Below are 21,485 nucleotides of genomic sequence, written 5' to 3'. Positions count from 1 at the left end.
TAGAAGCAGTCATTAAAAGTCTCCCAACCAAAAAGAGCCCAGGTCCAGATGGGTTCAGTGCAGAATTCTATCAGACCTTCATAGAAGACCTCATACCAATACTATCCAAACTATTCCACAAAATTGAAACAGATGGAGCACTACCGAATTCCTTCTATGAAGCTACAATTACTCTTATACCTAAACCACACAAAGACCCAATAAAGAAAGAGAACTTCAGACTAATTTCCCTTGTGAATATCGACGCAAAAATACTCAATAAAATTCTTGCAAACCGAATCCAAGAGCACATCAAAACAATCATCTATCATGATCAAGTAGGTTTCATCCCAGGTATGCAGGGATGGTTTAATATACGGAAAACCATCAATGTAATCCACTATATAAACAAACTGAAAGATAAAAACCACATGATCATTTCATTAGATGCTGAGAAAGCATTTGGCAAAATTCAACACCCCTTCTTGATAAAATTTCTGGAAAGAACAGGAATTCAAGACCCATAACTAAATATAGTAAAAGCCATATACAGCAAACCAGTAGCTAACATTAAACTAAATGGAGAGAAACTTGAAGCAATCCCACTAAAATCAGGGACTAGACAAGGCTGCCCACGCTCTCCCTACTTATTCAATATAGTTCTCGAAGTCCTAGCCAGAGCAATCAGACAACAAAAGGAGATCAAAGGGATACAGATTGGAAAGGAAGAAGTCAAAATATCATTATTTGCAGATGATATGATAGTACATTTAAGTGATCCCAATAGTTCCACCAGAGAACTACTAAAGCTGATAAACAACTTCAGCAAAGTGACTGGGTATAAAATTAACTCAAATAAATCAGTAGCCTTCCTCTACACAAAAGAGAAACTAGCCGAGAAAAAATTAGGGAAACGACACCCTTCATAATAGTCCCAAATAATATAAAATATTATAAAATAATATAAAATAACCAAGCAAGTGAAAGATCTGTATGATAAGAACTTTAAGCCTCTGAAGAAAGAAATTGAAGAAGATCTCAGACGGTGGAAAGACCTCCCATTCTCATGGATTGGCAGGATTAATATAGTAAAAATGGCCATTTTACCAAAAACGATCTACAGAGTCAATGCAATCCCCATCAAAATTCCAATTCAATTCTTCAGAGAGTTAGAAAGAACAATTTGCAAATTCATCTGGAATAACAAAAAAAAACAGGATAGCTGAAACCATCCTCAACAATAAAAGGTCTTCAGGGGGAATCACTATCCCTGAAATAAAGCAGTATTACAGAGCAATAGTGATAAAAACTGCATGGTATTGGTACAGAAATAGGGAGATAGACCAGTGGAATAGAATTGAAGACCCAGAAATGAACCCACACACCTATGGTCACTTGATTTTTGACAAAGGAGCCAAAACCATCCAATTTCATTTTAGTAGCATTTTCAGCAAATGGTGCTGGTTTAACTGGAGATCAGCATGTAGAAGAATGCAGATCGATCCATTCTTATCACCCTGTACAAAGCTTAAGTCCAAGTGAATCAAGGACCTCCACATCAAACCAGATACACTCAAAGTAATAGGAGAAAAAGTGGGGAAGAATCTCGAACACTTGGTCACCGGAGAAAATTTCCTGAACAAAATACCAATGGCTTATGCTCTAAGATCAAGAATCGACAAATGGGATCTCATAAAACTACAAAGCTTCTGTAAGGCAAAGGACAGTGTTGTTAGGACAAAACAGCAACCCAAAGATTGGGAAAAGATCTTTACCAATCCTACAACTGATAGAAGGCTCATATCCAAAATATACAAAGAGCTCACAAAGTTAGACTGCAGGGAGACAAATAACCCTATTGAAAAATGGGGTTCAGAATTCACAGCTGAGGAATGCCGAATGGCTGAGAAGCACCTAAAGAAAAGTTCAACATCTTTAGTCATGAGGGAAATGCAAATCAAAACAACCCTGAGATTTCAGCTCATACCAGTGAGAATGGCTAAAATCAAAAACTCTGGAGACAGCAGATGCTGGCGAGGATGTGGAGAAAGAGGAACACTCCTCCATTGTTGGTGGGATTGCAGACTGTTACAACCATTCTGGAAATCAGTCTGGAGGTTCCTCAGAAAATTGGACATTGCACTACCTCCTAAGGACCCAGCTATACCTCTCCTGGGCATATACCCAAAAGATGCTCCAACAAATAACAAAGACACATGCTCCACTATGTTCATAGCAGCCTTATTTATAATAGCCAGGAGCTGGAAAGAACCCGGATGCCCTTCAACAGAGGAATGGATACAGAAAATGTGGTACATCTACACAATGGAATATTACTCAGCTATCAAAAACAATGAGTTTTTGAAATTCATAGCCAAATGGATGGAACTGGAAAATATCATCCTGAGTGAGGTAACGCAATCCCACATGGCATACACTCATTGATAAGTGGCTATTAGCTCAAATGCTCGAATTACCCTAGATGAACAGAACACATGAAACTCAAGAAGGATGACCAAAATGTGAATGCTTCACTCCTTCTTTAAAAGGGGAACAAGAATACCCTTGGGAGGGAATATGGATGCAAAGTTTAGAACAGAGGCTGAAGGAACACCCATTCAGAGTCTGCCCCACATGTGGCCCATACAGATACAGCCACCAAAGTAGATAAGATGGATGAAGCAAAGAAGTGCAGGCTGACAGGAACCAGATGTAGATCTCTCCTGAATGACACACCCAGAATACAGCAAATACATAGGTGAATGCCAGCAGCAAACCACTGATCTGAGAACGGGATCCCCATTGAAGGAATCAGAGAAAGGACTGGAAGAGCTTGAAGGGGCTCCAGACCCCATATGAACAACAATGCCAACCAACCAGAGCTTCCAGGGACTAAGCCACTACCTAAAGACTATACATGGACTGACCCTGGGCTCCAACCGCATAAGTAGCAATGAATAGCCTAGTAAGAGCACCAGTGGAAGGGGAAGCCCTTGGTCCTGCCAAGACTGAATCCCCAGTGAACGTGATTGTTGGGGGGAGGGCGGTAATGGGAGGAGGATGGGAAGGGGAACACCCATAAAGAAGGGGAGGGGGAGGGGCTAGGGGGATGTTGGCCTGGAATCCGGGAAGGGGAATAACAATTCCAATGTAAATAAGAAATACCCAATTTAATAAAGATGGAGAAAAAAAACATAGTCCACAAAGTTCAGTTTGTAGTGCTCATATCCTCGTGCATGTGATGTGTCATTCACTGGATTACCAGGGGCCACACACCCCTAAAGAAAACTGAGTATCTCTCTCCTAGAAGTCATCAATGGTCAACGACTCCTTACCTGTGGTGGGAGTGCCTGGCCCTCTTTGTCCCTTCATACTGGAATGGTGATTTATTTGAGCTTGTGTAGGTCTTGTGCAGGCGGTCACAGAAGTCAAGAGTGCAGCAGTCTTTTTTTTTTTTTTTTTTTTTCCTGGAGCTGGGGACTGAACCCAGGGCCTTGCGCTTCCTAGGCAAGCGCTCTACCACTGAGCTAAATCCCCAACCCCCAGAGTGCAGCAGTCTTAAAGATATTGTTTTACTCTGGCCTCTCTCTCTCTCTCTCTCTCTCTCTCTCTCTCTCTCTCTCTCTCTCTCTCTCTCTCTCCCTCTCTAGGTTTATTTATTTTATGTCAGTACACTGTAGCTGTCCTCAGACACACCAGAAGAGGGCATCAGATCCCATTACAGATGGTTGTGAGCCACCATGTGGTTGCTGGGAATTGAACTCATTACCTTTGGAAGAGCAGTCAGTGCTCTTAAGCACTGAGCCATCTCTCCAGCCCTCAATCTCTATCTCTTACAATCTTTCCATACCCTCTTCTGGGAAGGCCTGTGCATCTCCAGGGCGAGAGGGTGTGATACAAATGTCCCATTTCTGGTTGAACACTCCATTGACACTTATTTCCTGTCCTTTTGTTGACTCTGGGAGTTGCTGTCCACTGCACAAAGAAACTTAATGAGTTCTTCGAGCTGCAGCAATCTTTGGGTTGAGAGATAGGAATTTAGAGGTCAGTTTGATAATAAGTCCGTTTAGCAAAATAATAGTAGGTCTTCTACCCCTGGGTCCCATTACCTCCTCAGCCAATGGTTTTGGGCCAGATTTACAGTCCAAACATTGTCCTAGTTAGGTTTTACTGCTGTGAACAGACACCATGATCCATGCAAGTTTTATGAAGGACAACATTTAATTGGGGCTGGCTGATAGGTTCAGAGGTTCAGTCCATTATCATCATGGCGGGAGCATGGCAGCATCCAGGCAGGCATGGTGCAGGAGGAGCTGAGTTCTACATCTGCACCCGAAGAAGCCAGAAACAGACTCATCATCCTTGGAGGAGGTAGGAGGAGGGTCTCCAAGCCCACCCCACAGTGAAACACTCCCACCAACAAGGCCACACCTTCTAATAGTGCCACTCCCTGGGCCAAGCTTATGCAAACCATCGCAAAGGAGTTCCTTTTTATGCATCAGGCCTTAAAGCCAGCTTGAGAGTAACGGGTTAATCCTGTAACATTTATACCACCATTGCATTATGGGATACATATTACCAGGTAGCCATTATTGGAGCACCGCACGTTCTCAGCTGGGTAACTTTCCTCTCCTACCTAGAAGAGGCTGTTTAGCATTCTCTGCTACTGGACAATCTATCTAGAAGCAAGGAAACTTCTTGGTCAATATCAGCCAAATTCCCCCAGGACCTGTGACAAAAGCATGTGGTATCCTCAGTAGCAGAGTTTGACCATTAAAAACCAGGAGCAAGGGGCTCTAGACCCCATATGAGCAACAATGCCAACCAACCAGAGCTTCCAGGGACTAAGCCACTACCTAAAGACTATACATGGACTGACCCTGGGCTCCAACCGCATAGGTAGCAATGAATAGCCTAGTAAGAGCACCAGTGGAAGGGGAAGACCTTGGTCCTGCTAAAACTGAACCCCCACTGAACGTGATTGTAGGGGGGAGGGCAGTAATGGGGGGAGGATGGGGAGGGGAACACCCATATAGGGGAGGGGGAAGGGTTAGGGGGATGTTGGCCCAGAAACCAGGAACAGGAATAACAATAGAAATGTAAATAAGAAATACTCAAGTTAATAAAGATTAAAAAACAAAAAAACAACAAAACAAAATAAAAACGAAGAGCAAGAACAGCAGCCTATACTGTTTGTGGGGGAGGGTCTCAAGGACACACCGGACTAACAGTTTAAGAAGATGTATTTTTTTTTTTTTAACAATTAAGTCAATTTATTTAAACAGTTGACTTAGGCATCTGCAATGGTGACTTCAACCTCCACTCCAGGCTCAATACTGATGGAAGTAATCTGCTTAACAATCTCTGAAGGACTGTGTAAGTCAATGAGTCGCTTGTGGATTCTCATCTGGAAACGATCCCACGTCTTGGAACCTTCACCGCAAGGGGTTTTTCTGGTAGTGATTCTCAGTGTCTTGGTAGGCATGCGCACTGGTCCTTTCACTTTCAGATTCTTCTCCTTTGCGCCTCTGATCAAGTCCGCACAAACCTTTTCCAGCGACTTCACGTTGCGGCTGGTGAGCGTGATTCGAATCCGGTGAATCGCCACTTCGGGCTCCACGGGAGTCTTCCCGGTATCTTTAAATGCCATGGCTGAGGCGTAGCTTCCTGACCGACTTGTTCCTCAGCAGGAGCGAACAGCGGTGAGTCAGGACAGAGCAGACTTGACAAGGCTCCACAGCACGCACCACAGGTCTCGGAAAGCAAGAAGATGTATTTTACACCTGGCCCTTAGCAACCTGTGGCTTCAGTGTAGGGTAACTCTTATTAAACACACACACACACACACACACACACACACACACACACACACACACACACACACACACACCCCTCATATATTTGACTTTTAAAAAACACTAGGTCTCTATATGCCTTGTGCAAAATCTTTAGAGCTATTATCTGTCTCCCCTCCTGTACTCTCCCATCCTTCTCTGCACTGAAATGCCTCTCCCCACTTGCCCCTTATATACCATTTTTTAAAAAGAAGAAAAGTCTCACTATGTTGTTCAGGCTTGGTTGACCTCCTTAGTATCTGAGATTACAGGCAAGCACCACCATGCCAACCTCATACCACTCTTTTCCCTTGCTGGAGTTAGACCCCAGGTCTCGTGCAGGCTAGCCAAGTGCTGTAACACTGACCACAGTCCCTGAGGCCGTTCTCCCAAAAGCTCTTGTCGTCTTACCTACAGGATTAGCTTCGTCTAGAGTGTTCAATTCACAGATTTTTGTACAGGATATAAACTAACATTTGTGACACTAGTATTTCGTGAAGGGTGACAAAAAAGCAACTTATTGAAGAAAAGGTTTATTTGGGCATAGGATTTCTGAAGGGCAGGGGTCTTCTGTGATAGGCGGGCACAGTGGCAGGAGTAGGAAGCTGTGAGCTCACATTCTCAAGCCCCACCCAGAAGCGGAGAGAGGTAAACTAGCCTTTTAACATCAAAGCCTTTCCCAGCGACTTACTTCTTCTGGCAAAACAGTTCTCTGTCCTAACAGGGAGGGACCCATGGCTCCAGCTGCATATGTGGCTGAGGACGGTCTTAACTGACATCAGTGGGAGGGAGGACCCTTGGTCCTGAGGAGGCTCCATGCCTCAGCGTAGGGGAATACCAGGGCAGGGAGGCAGGTGTGGGTGGTGGGTGAGTGGGGGAGCACCCTCAAAGAAGTAAGAGGAAGGGGGATGGAATAGGGAGGTTGAGGAGGGGAAACCGGAAAGGGGGATAACATTTGAAATATAAATAAATAAAATAACCAATAAGAAATTAAAAGAAGGGCTGGAGAGATGGCTCAGCGGTTGAGATCACCCGACTGCTCTTCCGGAGGTCCTGAGTTCGGTTCCCAGCGACCACGTGGTGGCTCACAACCATCTGTGAGGAGATCTGATGCCCTCTTCTGGTGTGTCTGGGGACGGCTACAGTGTACTTATATATAATGAATGAATACATCTTTAAAAAAAAAGAAATTAAAAGAAAAGGAAAAGAAAAAGAAAAAATATATACCCTAAAGCTCCCCAGAGAGTGCCATTAGTTGGGGACCGAGTTTTTAAATACTCAAAACCACAGAGGATGTTTCTTATTCAAACCGCCTCGGGGAGGGATTAAGGAAAACAAACACACAAAACGCAAAGGGCTCTTGAGATGGGAAGAAGAATAAAAACTGGTCAATTGCACGGGTCCGGGCTCCATATTCCAGTGAAGCAAAAACACCTCAAGGTGAAGCAGGAAAATCAAACGTAGTTATCCAGCACAGCTCTGTGAACAGTGGAGGTATTTGCAGTCAGATATCCCTAGGATAAGGAAGATGTTTTCCTGTACCAAGTAGAATGTTCGTTTAGCAGCCTGCCTGGCCATGTCTGACTAGAGGCCACCCCTGCCCTCTAGTCGTTGATGACACTGCTGTTGCTCTTGCAAAATGTCCCCTTAAGCTAAGAAGTCTCACCCAGTTTCACAGTTAAAGTTAGTCACTGGCCCACAGGGACTGATGCCAGTGTCTATGAACCCCCTGCTCTGGGGTTTCGGCCCTGATGAGCACTGCCTTGCCTCTAAAACCTGTATGGTGGCCTTATATTGTTCAAATGACCTTTGTTACAAAGGAATGTGACGCATTCTTATCACGACTGCCAAAGAACTTATATTTCTTTAGGTTGACCCTTATAAGGAAATCAGCATGTCAGTCCTTTGGCCAGGGTGAAGGACAGAAGAAAGAAGAATTTAGGGCATATTCTATTTTACCCAGGGTAGAGGACTGAATCTAGCTAAACCAGGACTCTACTATTGAGCCTCACCCCAGCCGTGGCTGTGGCTAATATTTCTGTTCTGGAGATCGACTTTTAAAGATTTATTTATTTAATGTATATGAGTCTTCAGACACACCTGAAGAGGGCAGCAGATCCCATTACAGATGGTTGTGAGCCGCCATGTGGTTGCTGGGAATTGAACTCAGGACCTCTGGGAGAGCAGTCGGTGCTCTTAACCACTGAGCCATCTCTCCAGCCTGGAGATTGCCTTTTAAATGACAAAACAGCACTGTGTTTGTTATTCAACAGTATCTATGAGGAAGGCGTGTGCCTGTCACTCAAACACGATGGAGATGTGATGCGATTGTTTCTCTCTCATGGAAGATACCTTTGGGGTATAAGACACACACGTTCAGGAATTGCATCGCCGCAGACAGACAGCACACAGGTAGTTGTAGATACAGGTTGTAATGAGATCACGGAAAGAAGAAATGACGCATGTGGGCTCTATTTCTGGGTTACAAAGTGTCTTCCAACATTCATGTGCTCAGTGGCCTCGGAATGTGACCTTTCAATATCGTCTTTGCAGATACAACTCATGAGTACCATCCTCATCTAGGGTGAGCCTCGAGTGTAGTGACTGGTATTCTTTCAGAGAGGCCTTTGTGAAGACAGACAGAGGCTCTGAAGTGATGTGGTCCACACGCTGAGAAGTACGGAGGGAAACCCGGGATTTGGAGAGAGACGTGTAGCAGGTTATCCGTCTGAATCCCCATGCCTGCAGACTGGTGAGAGAACACTTGCGTAGGCTTTAAACCAGCGACTTTGTCATAAGTACTGCGTTGTCTACAAAAGCCACATCACTAAGGAAGATTTCCCAACAAAGAAAGGCAAACTACGGATGCAGAGTAGAAATTGTAATGGGGGACACTCAGAAAAACAGAAAAACAACAACAACAACAACAACAACAACAACAACAACAACAACAAAAAAAAAACCCACAAAACAAAAAACCCACCAACCACTCGTTCCCAAAGCATGGGGCTCTAGAGACAGCAGACAGCTCGTCTGCAGCAGTGGCGCCCCCTGTGTAGAGATGGTTTATGTCGAGGATTTTTTTTTCGGAGCTGGGGATCGAACCCAGGGTCTTGCGCTTGCTAGGCAAGTGCTCTACCGCTGAGCTAAATCCCCAACCCCTTTCGAGGATGTTTTAAAAAGGACCAGAAGGTAGAGGACGGGTCATCCTGTCTGCAGTTACCCCTCAAATGCAGAGGGGACAGCTTCCATCCCAAGGAGGAAAACTCACCTCCCCGTGTGGCCTGTGGATTTGTGCACCCGATTAATCTTCTGCTTCCTCCCACACTGCCGCCATTTCCCCGCTGAAAACATTTCACTTTCTCTTTGTTATCAGCGGGTATGTTTTATTCATGCCGTCGTGGTGGTGGTGTTGGTGAATTAATTCTGCAATCGAGGACTGCCCTTTGTGTTCTTGGGAGCAAACTACGGAAGGCCTCTGAGCTCTGCACACTGCAGCTTCTGAGAAAGAAGCGAAAAGGGCTACTTAGGGGCAGCTGTGTGGGAATGGCTGGGCCTCTTAGCTCATTTTTTAATGTGTTTGGCTCAAAGGCTGCGAGGGAGAAATGAAGATGACGATGTCTGGCTTCATTTGGGATAGAATAAGGTCATTTTTTGCTAGAACTGTTACTGGTTTTTTTTTTTCATATTGGAGTTGTTCTTTTTATTCTTTTTTAAAAAATTTATTTTAAAAAATGTATTGACTTTATTATGTATGTGTATAGGTGTTTTGCCTGTTCACATGTCTGTGCGCTCGGTGCATGCCTGGTGTCCACAGAGGCTCCAAGAGGGCATTAGATCCCCTGGGACTAGAGTTATTGTGAGCCGCTATGATGGTGCCAGGAATTGATCTCTGGTCTTTGAAAGAAAAGCCTGTGCTCTTAACCACCGGGCCATCTTTCTAGTCCTCTTCTTTATAAAAAGTGCTGCATTTTGGTGGTGTGGGGGCTGCCCGTGAGTTCAGGTGTGGCGGACATGCCTATCATTCTAGAGACAGAGACGGGAGGAGGATTTTAAGGTCATCTCCAGCCACTTAGTAAGGTTGAGCCCAGCCTGGGCAGTAGGAGACCGCCTCAAACAAAACAAAACAAAACAAAACAAAACAAAACAAAACAAAACAAAACAAAACCAAAGCAAAACAAAATGAAGTAAAACCCCTGCAGGAGGCAGGAGGCTGGCTGAGCTGGTAAAGTACTTGGAGAAGAAGGAGGGTTTGAGTTTGGATCCCCCCCCCCCAATATGTGTAAATGGTGGGTGATGTGGCCGTCCACCAAACATCCCAGTGCCCTGGAGGCTGAGACAGGGGATCCCAAAGCTAGCTGCTAAATTGTTCTAGCTGAACACAAGCTTCAGGTTCAGTGTGAGACTCTGCCTCAGTAACTAAAGTGGAGAGCAGTCAAGAAAGACACCCGATGCCAGCCTCTGCTTCCACATGCACATATGTGCACTCGTACCTGCACTCCGCATAATACATTACATGCACACACATGTAAAAGAACCCTCTCCCATAAGCCAGCCCTCCAGGAGCATGGCAATAGCAGGAGGGTGCAGTTCTAAGCCCTGACTGTGCTGTAAGTTGCCTTTGCTAAGTCCAGTCCTCCAGCCTTGACTCCATATTCTTGCAGAGCTGGGATAGTGTCTTGGTCTCCAGTGCCTTGGAGTGTCTTCATGATCAGAAGCTTCATGAGCAGTGGACACATTCTGGACTTGGACACCACACACAGGTCCTTCTCTCTGCCTGTGGCTTGCCACTAGCTGTCTGTCAACAATGAATCTCAGTTTCAGCCTCTTCTGTAACCGGCAGCTGTCAATGCTGTGGCCAGGCTGACACAGTGTCAGAGCAGGGAGGACGCTCAGAACAGATGCCTTCCATGCCCCTGCCCTGTGTTCAGCTTCATCATTGTGAGTAGCAGCTACATGGTGAGGCTGCAGCAGTTTTATGAGACCGTGTAGCTCCAAGTGTTTGTCATACAGCAAGATGTGTCCTTTGTCCCTAGAACGTCTAGCTTTGAAGTTCACTCATTTTTAACTCAGGAGTATCTAGAAGATAAGCTTCACATCTTTTTGTGGCTCGTGTGATTGTGAAAGATGTCATTCTTGTTTGGGTAAATGATGTGGCAGAGGGAGGGAAGGCGAGAGGGGCAAAGTCACCAAACCAAGGAAACACTGCTTCTTGTTGAGAAATAGTTCGTATCCATAAGAGAAGAGATTCTGTTTTGGTTTCATTTAGTTATTTTTAAGGAGAGCAGTGCATTCATTACCTGAACAGGTAAGGTTATGAGACAGTTTCTTCAGAGCCTGGGACCACTTCTGTTCTTCGCAAAGCTATTCTTGCCTGACCATTTAGGGAGAACGTTTAGGATGCTCGTGCTCTTTTAATGCAGATACCGCTTTATACTTTGCCATGCTAGGGATTGAATCTAGGGTAGTACACTTGCTAGGAAGGGGCTCACAAGATTGCCTGGTCCATCCTTGTACTTCCTCTGTAGCCTATGATGTCCTTGAATTCAGGATCTTCCTGCTTTGGCCTCCCATACAGATATGATTGTAGACTTACCTCATCAGTCCTAGCACTCTTTATGCATAGACAGACAGACATACAGACACATACACATTTGTCCCTTACCTATTTCAAGTCCTGAGAAAGTGTGGTGATCTTGAATGTGATGACTGTTAATAATTGTGATTGGACTGGCCATCAAGATAATATTTACCTTAGAACTTATGCTTGAGAGCAATACATACATACACACACACACACACACACACACACACACACATATATACAGATACACATACATACATATATACATACACACACATACACACACACACACACACACACACACACACACACACACAGTATTTGCCCACAGTAACTTCTGGTCTAGCTCTCGTGTGTGTGTGTGTGTGTGTGTGTGTGTGTGTGCGCGCGCACCAAGTTGCTTCCTATGGAGCTGAACTGCCCAAGCTAAAAACCTGGTTTCATTTCTTTTTTCTTTTTTTTTTCTTTTCTTTTCCTTTTTTCGGAGCTGGGGACCGAACCCAGGGCCTTGCGCTTGCTAGGCAAGCGCTCTACCACTGAGCTAAATCCCCAACCCCCTGGTTTCATTTCTTAACTGGGCAACGTCTTCATCCACTTTGGCCTTAGTTCCCACAGTGTACATGAGTTCACCACACACAGCTATTATGAACGTGACACAGTCCATGTACAATGTCGAGAATGGAACCTAGCAGGGAACAAGTATTGTCATTCAGGGAATCTTAAGTCCACTTACATTGTCACAGATACTGTAGTTTAAAGTCTTTAGTCTTACCTATAAAGTTTTTAATCTTTTAAGAGGCAATTCTGTAGAAATTGCTGTGGCTTTAATTATAATCACTTTTTAAAAAAATATAAAATATAATGTTTGGGCTATATATAATTGCTTTAATCTATTCCCTCAGGGAGAGGCCATTTTCCCCCTATAAAAATTATCTGTTTAGTGCTTAGACATTGTTCTGGGTGTTCAGTGAAGCATGTGCCCATGTTAACGCATAATGTGCAAAAGTGACCAGAGTTGAGCCAGGTGACCTGTGCAGCATGGAGTTTCACTCATGGTGCAGACTTTGATAGTGAGTGTGTTCTATACTCCCATCTCCTAACAAATAGATCATGAATTCTGATTAAAGCATCTCAATCCCTTCCCTTGTTCATTAGCAGTGCATTCTATCATTTCAAAGAAGGAAAACAATAGTATTTAGTATATCTTACAGCTAATCATCACTAATGAAATTTCACTGACATCTCCATAGCTTTTTTTTTTTTTAATTCAACAGATAAACTATAAAGCATAGCATTCAGTCTGGGAAGTACCACAGTTTACAGAATTGAAACACATCCAAACAAAATACACAGATTAAAAGTACACAATGGCTGGTTAGAGATGGTGTTTAGAATAACCGAAGATACTCAGTGTGGTAGGCCAAATAATAGTTTCTAAGCACCGGACCTCAACTAAATCCCTTGAATCTTCAAGCATTGCCTCATACAGAGCTTCTGTGGGTATGACTAAGCAATGAAGAGATCAACTGTGGTTTAGCTGGGTATCCTCCGTGCAACGGTATATATTCTTTTAAGAAAGAACAGAGGGAAATTTCACTACCTACAAAGGAGAAAGTGAGGTGAAGATGGGGAAAAGAGTATGAAGATGTTGGCCTCTAAGAGTTGGGTGGCACAGTGGCAAGCCAAGGAATGTTGGCAGTCACCAGAAGCTGGAAGAAGAAAACAGTCTCCCCTACAAGCCTTAGAGGAAGTGTGGTCCTACTGACACCTTAGCCTTAGCCTACTGATACTGACTTTGGACTCTAACCTCTACATTTGAAGGAGATTAATTTTCTGTTGTTTCAAGGTATCAAATCTGAAACTGGGGGGAAAGGCATTGTTGTTGTGGTTTGCCCTGGAGTTATCTGTATTTTGATGCTAATTCCACTGCCCCACGGACAGCAGCCTATTCAGTACTCAGGAATCAGGTGACTTCACCAGAACCTTCTCCCCATTTAAATTGTAAAATACAGGTGAGGGCAGGAACAGGATAGAAGGAGACCTGTCATTGGACAAGAAGGAAGGTTGGGCGGGAGAAAAGTTTGAAGGAAGGGGAAGAGACTGGAAGGGAAAGGAGAAAGAGACAGGAGGAAGAGGGAGAGGAGCCATGGCAGGACAATATGGCGGGTGACGTTAAGATTCCACACTGTAACTTTAAAGGTTGTTACAAATGTTTTTAAGGGATGGATGGTACTGGGCTTTGTATGTTTAGGTGAGCAATTATATCTTATCAATTGGATGTAAGGTTACTGTGTTGTGTGTTCTTTCATGTGTAGATTTAAGTGTAATGGAGTGTGGGGCGGCTGGTCTGGGTCGCCTTGGAGTTAGGATGCGTGTTTCTGGTATGGAAACCTGCCTTGGGAGCTAGATAGGTAGAGAGATTACTGATGGCTCAGAGAGAGGCCTTTAGCAGTGTGATATGGGATGGAGCAGAATGGGTAAGATGCTTTGCTAAGAATTAAGATATCCAGATATCAGGGTTGGGGATTTAGCTCAGTGGTAGAGCGCTTGGTAGCAAGCGCAAGACTCTGGGTTCAGTCCCCAGCTCCGGAAAAAAAAGAAAAAAGAAAAAAAAAAGATATCCAGATATATTGGGGCACTGAGGTGCCTGACCTAGGGGGAATAAAAGAAAACGTTACTTTTATTATTTTTTATATTTTTACAACAACACATTGTCATTTTAGATTAAAGACAGGAAGAACAGCCACTGACTTCTTGGCATGGTGCTCTCTGGTTTTTCCATGTCCTTTTCGATTTGACAGCCCCCTATTTTTCTCCTGCATTCTTTTGGATGCCAGGGGGGCATATATATTTTTTCTTTTAAAATGATGACTGTGGCCATTTGGTGGTAGGTGAGGGTGGTGGTCTCCTTTTTTCTCCCCCACTACCTCAGATGATTTTGACGCATGTTCTTAGTTGGAAGGTGTTATTCAAGTAAAGAGGGCAAACTCCAATGGCAGACTGTATCATAATAATATATAGTCTAGTGATGTGGTTGCATGTACCTCTTAGGTTTATAAACTCTTCCTTGAAGAGTGAGAGAAATAAATGAACATTTGAGCTTTTATTTCCTTTCTCCGTGGGCTCTGTGGCGATCCAGACCTCGTTTGCACCTGCCAACAATACTGACGAGATGATCACCACATCACCAGCCCTTTACAGAGTATACCACAATCCACGTCAGTTGACATGCTTTCTAAACGACAGGTACATTTGATCAACTTGTCTGGTCTTTCCAAAGTTTCGGAGACACATTTGGACATAATACATTATCTATTACTCTTTAGATCCTTTTCACAGAGGACTAATATGGCCCACTACATTTAGATTTTTTTTTCCCTTTCTTCTCGGAGGATAGCTTTATCCTGAAATACTCATGGCTTTAGATGCCATCTAGATGTGACAACTGTAATTTTCTTCTCTCCTCAACTTCAGATTGATCGGCCACCGTACTCCTGTCAAACCTCTTCTCTGGGATGTCAGAAGTGAGTTCAACATAATCTATCTCCACTATGTACCACTGCTCACTTGTTTGTAAATAGTGAATCAGTTCCCAAGGGCAAGGTGAAGGCCGTGCTCTGCCCCACAGAGCCCTGGCACTGACCTAGGCCCATGGCTGACAATTGGCAAATGCCTCCTGGTAAGGATGAACACAGCGACCCAGTTGTATCTGCTTTGTTCAAGTCTCGCTCTGTGTGTGTGTGTGTGTGTGTGTGTGTGTGTGTGTGTGTGTGTGTGTGTGTGTGTGTGTCTACACTGGTCCTTTGCACACAATCTAAGTAGACTATTTGCCTGACAGAGTTATAGTGGCCTTCAAAGTGGATTCTGCTCGTTTTGCTTGAAACAAGGTCTCAGGGTGTGGTTCTCTCTCTCCTCAAACTTACTATATAGATTTGCCTGCTTCTGCCTCGAGTTTGAGGATTAAAGTGTACGCTACCATGCCAGTCAGTCCAGATCGGCTGAAGGGGGGTGGATTCGCTGAGGAAAATATGAGTTCCTCAGTCATAACTCTATAGTGGTCAGGCCGTCCAGGCAATGGCGACACGGGCTTCCTTTCGAGGGAACGCTCTGGGACGAGTGGAGAACCAGTGATTGACAGAGAGGGCGACACAAGTCCGTCAGGGTCACGCCCGGCCGTCGTGTTAAGCTCCTTGGGGGTCGCAGGCCACGAGCTATGCGTGGGGTCGGTGTCGGGGTTGCGGGTGCCGTGTCGACGTCACTTCCGGCCGAAGCCAAGATGGCGGCGGCGCGGCCGCGGGCGCCAGGGCGACGGCGGCGGCTGAGGCTCTGGGCTCGCTGAAGCGTTGGCACGTCGCGCTCTGGTGAGGAGCGGCGGAGCCGGGGCGGGCGGGCCTCCGGGAATGTCCCTTGGTGTCAGTGAGGAGTGTGGCCACCGCGGCGGGGGCGACAGGGCCGGGCGCTAAGGGGACTGCGGGGCGGGCTAACGCGCCCCCTTCGAGCTTCCTCCGAACCGCCAGGAACCAGTGGCTAGCGCTGGCGGGCGCCGACGAGAGGCGGCGCGAAGGCTCCCGCCCGGCGACTCTTAAGTCCCTGCGGCCAAGTTTGGGGTCCGATTTGTGGCGACGCGGCGGACTCGGGGTGCGCGGCTGCGGGGTCGGCGGGGAGCGCACGTGGGCCCCGGGCGGTCCCCATCCGCAGGGCTGCGCTGATCTCTGCTCTTTTGTGTCCCAGCTGAGTGTCTGAGCGCATCCGCATCCTCGACTTGGTTCTGTGCCTCGAGCCTTTGTGTTTCCCCGTATAGTTTCCCTGTGCTCTAAACCTGGCAGTGGTTTCCCCGAGTGTTCCCCATCGACCCACTGGTGCATATGTGCATGTGTCACAGGTGTGCACTAACATACATATGACTGGTTTTGATTAGTTAAAAGATCCGTCTACTATGTCTCCGAGGGTGACAAGTGAGACACGCAATACACCTAACAGGTCAGTGTTCTTCCACGATCCACGCGTGAAGCACCCGCCCACGGCCTGGGACCGTTAGGTCGGGCCTCGAGCTGGGGAAACAATCCCACAGATAGCCGGGAAGTCACGTTGCCCCTTACTACCCAGCTGGAATTTGCACCTAGAGAAATGGGGTTCCCCCACCCCCATGTTTCGTGTATTGAGGATTTGGGTGTATTTGACACATGAACTGCCTTTTGCGGAATTTCAGTTCCTTGCCCCTAGGACCCTTTCATCAAACCCGGGGAACGTTTGTTTCTAGTACAAAATGTCCCCAGAACATGACTAAAATGTGTCTTAAAGTTTTTTGTTTACTTCAGGATTATTCTTTAAAGTCATATGTACAGCAGAGGCAACCCCCCCACCTCCAATGGTTCTTTTTAACCTACGATAGCACAGACTACAGTTTGATTATTCCTGCCCATGGTGGTATTAGAAAAAAGGATTTAGAAGTTTGCATCTAGATATTCGGAGGAGGAACCGAGAGACATTATTATGCTGTTTTCTTTTTCTGTAGAGTTCTGTTTTTTGAGGTTGCATGCAGTTGCCACCCTCCAAGCTTCCTTACAAGCACTTTATTTGGTAAAAAATTCTTTTTCTTGAGAAATCTCAGCCTAGCTTTGAAGACCTTCAGAGATCATTTAATAAGCCCCCTTTATTTCAAGACACGGGGATAGAACTGTAAACCCATTGTTGGAAGCAACAGTCAGTTGCGTTTGGTGTAATTTCAGGGCTCCCCCTCCCCCCTCTTTAAAACCATTGATGCATTTAAAAAGTCTTAGAACCAGGGATATAATGGTAACGCTTCAATGAATGTTTGCTGTTTGTCGATGGAAGAGTTGGCTTCATTGAGGTTTAAGGGTTTTTTTTTTTTTTTTTTCTATACAGTGCTCCAGATAATAAGGTGTAACTTTGTAATAATGTGTTAGCTCTGTAAGCACAAAACAGCAAAATAGTCTCCACTGCAGGACAGTTGAAAAACAGAAAAGCACAAAGAAGGAATAGAAACTGGCCATAAACTTCCGCCTCCACAGATAGCCATTGTTAACATTGTAGCAGATTGTCACTAGTCCCTCAGGGTGTGCCTGCGAGTGTTTCTTTATTCACATATATTTATTTATAGAAGCATCCACTTCTGTATAATAGTTTATACAGAATTGGTATGTTGTGTGTATTGACGTAGCTTGTCTTCCGCTATGCTGTTGTGTGTGTCTGTCTTTAACTGTTCTTTCATTGGATCTTCAATGGCCGTCTGATATGTGGATGGATTCATCAACCAGTCCCACATTGATCTATAAAGATTCTAAAGCCTTTTCACTAAATTTTGGAAGTTTTTTTTCCCCTCTATGATGAATTTTAAAATTCTGCACTTATTTAAGATGTGAGGACTGGAAAATGTGCTTTTGTAGTGTCTGACCGTACATGATTTTGTTTCAGCTACCTTGCTAAGGAGTAACCTCCCTGTTTTCTCTGTGGTTGTCTGTAGCTCACACACATCTGCACCCAGTTTCTTTTGATGATTATTTCACATTGGCTATTTATTTATTCATGGGGATTTTTTTTTCCAGAATGCTGATATCTTTTCAAGTTTAGATCTGACTTAGACACCTTTCAGGGGTCTGTCAATTCACAGTTTCCAGGGTGAAGAGCACTACGAATGGTTTGCTATTTTCATGTCTTCTGACTAGCTTCATGTTAGTCTTAATATATGTAAAGGGGGAAACCCTACAGCAAACCTGCAGCTCTCACTGGGAAACTCCGTAGTGAGAGCGTGCGTATGGGACCTTGAGGGATATGCCAGACTTGTATGCAGAGAGCATCTACAGGGAATTCTGGGTACAAAGGGGATGTTACCTGCTGAGCATGACTTCTGCTGCTGCTGACGTGCTCTTAGTGCTTCACAGTTTGTATGCTGCCTATCAGCAATTACAGTGTTTGGTATGAGGCCTGGTGTCATGTCCTAGTGCTTGCCTTTTGAAGTGAGAAATTTTTAGTTAGCGCTATAAAAATGATTTTCTTAGAGCAGGTCAGGGAAAACTACCCCGTCTGTAGGTAGGGATATCAGATTGAGTTACAAAAAATGTTGTTCCTCAGCTACTGTACTGTTGTTATTTTGACCGGATTAGTCTTTGTGGGGGTGTCACTCTTGTCCATGGTGGAATGCTTAGCAGTTCCCCCACCCCACAAGATGCCAGTGGTCCTTCCTTTAGTTGTGACAAGCTGTGAAGTCACCAGACATTGCCATCAGGAGGGACACAATTCTAAAATACCTCATTAAATGAAACTTCCTTTGTTGGGTGGTTGAATCACAGAAGCAGCCGTGGTGTCTCAAAGAACTCCAAGGATAGATGCTATGGGTTAGACTTTGAAGAAGGGAAGGCTCTTCCCATCCAAATGTCTTCTAGCTTTTGCTGTGATTATAGAGTAACTCTGTAGTTGGACGTTGGCGTCATTTTATGGGAAGAAACATGGTAGTGTGAGATAGCCTGGAGATTATGAAGTTTTTATGACATGGGATCAGCATTCCCCCTGTGCAGATTAAATTATTATAAAATTTAAATAAATTTGCATAGAGGCATTGCATGATTTAAGCATTTGGTCCATTATGCTGAATAGCACAGAAATAATTCTTCTAGAAAATAAGACTTGAAGCAACTCCTTGAAGATTGGCTAAACTGTACTTTTCTACTTTTTTTTCTCCCTTTTTAAAACAAGCAAGCAAAAAATCCCCAAAAGAACCAGTTGGGGTTGTGCACCGAAGCTTGTCCAAAGGAAAGCAGGCGTTTGAAATGCTTACTTTAATGTATCTTTGTAGAAAACATGTCATTAAAGTACCTGGGGAAGAAAATATGTTTCCTAATCTTTATTTGTAATTATTGTAAGTAAAGATTGTATTAGTTGTGGCTCTTATCTGTTTATTTATTTATTTCTTTTGGCTGTGAAATAATATTGAGAATGCACCATTAAATACAATATGTGAAAAAAAACTGCTATTGGAGCCATGTTTGGTAACAAGTGGTTTTTCTTAATTACAGGAATATCTGAATGATCTCAGTACAATGAAGGAGTGCCTTTTCCTTTCTACCCTGCCTCCTTGAAGCATGCATTAGAGTCGTTGTATGTAGTAAACCTGGTAATTGCAATGATAAAAGCATGTGTTTTTCCCCCTCATTCTGTGTAGTACTTATTAATGACCTCTTGGTTCATGTCCTACTTGTACTGTGTTCTCATTTACCAGCCCCTTAGAACATAAAAAAAGTTTCACTGAATTTATCTATGTTTTTTAGCTATTTTGATGAAAAGAATATTTTGTAGCCCTTGCAACAAATTATATGTTAGGCTTTGCTTTGAAAGAGCTGAATTATTCCTTGGCACAGCTTGTCTGAAATGTGTAAAGTTAAGTGGAAGTGTTAGCTTGATTGCTGTGGGCAGCCCATCTGGAAATTGGTAAAACCTACATATTTTATATGTACTTACATGCAATTTTTCTAAGACTTTATTAAACTCTCATGGGAAATTTAAATGATGTGTTCAAAATTTGAAAAGGACTGTGAGATTTCCCCAAACATGTATATATTTCAGCATGAATCCTGTGTATTTTTCAAGCCCTTATTCAGATGATATATATATGATGTGGACCTCAGACAGATGATGTATATTAAGTCTAAAAATGACATTCAGATTGATTCTCTGACTTAAAGACTTTGCCATAGTTCAGCAAGTGTGGCTTTAAGATCATATTTGCAAGTAGAAGTTTTGAAGCGGAAGCTCCTGGGGTGAATTTAGATGTGTAATTCTGTTAGAAGACATGGAGGTACTGTTTGCATATAGGCCTGTGTTATCTGGCAGAACCCTGTGTCAGCATACAGAACGACAGGACCACAGGACCACATAGCTGAGTGTGTGGTGGTGTGTGATGCGGATGTAGGTGGCATCTCTTCTGACCTCTTAATGTTTACAAACCGGGGACAAATACTACTCTTTCCTTTCACTGGGGTGTTTTGAGCTGACAAGGTAAAGAATATGCAAGCAAGGCCAACAAGATAGTTTAGCATGTTAAGGCTCTCCAGGATCCAACAGTAGGAAAGGGAGTACCCAGGAGTTGTCCCTTTGGCCTGTGGTGCCTTCACATATATGCACACATGCACTATATGATTTAAGAAAGTTTTAAAAATGCAAGTAGTTTAATGTTTTTGAAAAACTAACATTTTTCTTCGATATTTCCAGTGCAGCAGGTCTTGAGAGAGAACGTAACTTGTTGAGAGAATTGTCCTTAGGTCTCTGCCATTTTTTTTCTTTCTTTTTTCCTTTTTTTCTTCTTCTTTTTCTCTTTTTCTTTCTTCATTTTCTCTTTCTTCTTTTTCTTCTTTTTTCTTTTTTTTGGAGCTGGGAACCGTGTCCTTAGGTCTCACTGGGATGTTTCCCCTGTGTATAGTGTGAGTCAGTTCCATGCTTACCACAGAGTCAAATCCTGCATCTACTTACTGTAGACATATCCCCCCCCCCCCCGCAGTCCTCCTCCTTTAGTGAGACTAAAAGTGTCTGCATCTCCATCTCTGACCTCCATGCCAGTCTGTGAGGGGACCACTTTCCCCCTTTGACTGATGTAACTTTCTTTGGGAATGTTTGCCTTCCGAGCAAGCCAGTGAATAGCATGCCTCCCCATCTCTGTTTAAGTTCTGTCCTGACTTCCCTCAGTGATGGAATGTGAGCTATAAGGTGGCATGGACCTTTTCCACCCCAAGTTAGTTTGGATAGTAGAAAGCAAACTAGGACACTTACCACAAGGTCAAGCTCAGATTTAACCTGGAACCCAAAGCCTCCTAAAACTGTCCCTACCTGTTTTGTTCTTGTTTTCTAGACCCCTGAATCAGGGATACTATTTTATTGAAAATATCCGACCAATATGAAGAGTTTTTTTTTCATGTTTTTATCATAAATTCATAGACATTTACTTTTATGTTGAATTGAGAATTACAAATACGTTATTTTGAAGAAATGTATCTTTCTTAAAAACAGTAACAACAACAACAACAATACATTTAAGGCCTTTTTAAGCTCCAGAGCTGTGTACACACTTTGCAAACAGT

At 44.0% G+C, this 21,485-nt stretch overlaps 1 protein-coding gene and 1 pseudogene across 8 annotated transcripts in view; one reads left to right on the top strand and one right to left on the bottom strand.

The window, feature by feature from the left end:
• Window positions 1–5,224: 5,224 nt before the first annotated feature.
• Window positions 5,225–5,743, bottom strand: Rps20-ps11 (ribosomal protein S20, pseudogene 11; annotated as a pseudogene). The gene has a single exon (NR_176832.1). The product of NR_176832.1 is annotated as a ribosomal protein S20, pseudogene 11 (transcript).
• Window positions 5,744–15,651: 9,908 nt separating this feature from the next.
• Prdm2 (PR/SET domain 2) overlaps window positions 15,652–21,485 on the top strand; it is a 110,586-nt gene continuing 104,752 nt past the window's right edge. For 2 of the 7 annotated variants that reach the window (XM_087549476.1, XM_087549471.1), the window contains exons 1-2: window positions 15,652–15,758; window positions 19,431–19,512. The gene's annotated coding sequence lies outside the window, so the exon portion shown is untranslated. Of the gene's footprint in view, window positions 15,759–19,430; window positions 19,529–21,485 lie in introns of all 7 variants that reach the window. The other 5 variants (XM_087549477.1, XM_087549472.1, XM_087549473.1 and 2 more) reach the window with 3 other exon arrangements.

The sequence above is a fragment of the Rattus norvegicus genome, chromosome 5, assembly GCF_021556685.1.
Source record: "Rattus norvegicus strain SHRSP/BbbUtx chromosome 5, alternate assembly SHRSP_T2T, whole genome shotgun sequence".
Taxonomy (NCBI): Eukaryota; Metazoa; Chordata; class Mammalia; order Rodentia; family Muridae; genus Rattus; species Rattus norvegicus.
The sequence above is the reverse complement of the archived record's forward strand: the minus strand, read 5'-3'. Positions and strand labels throughout refer to the sequence as shown.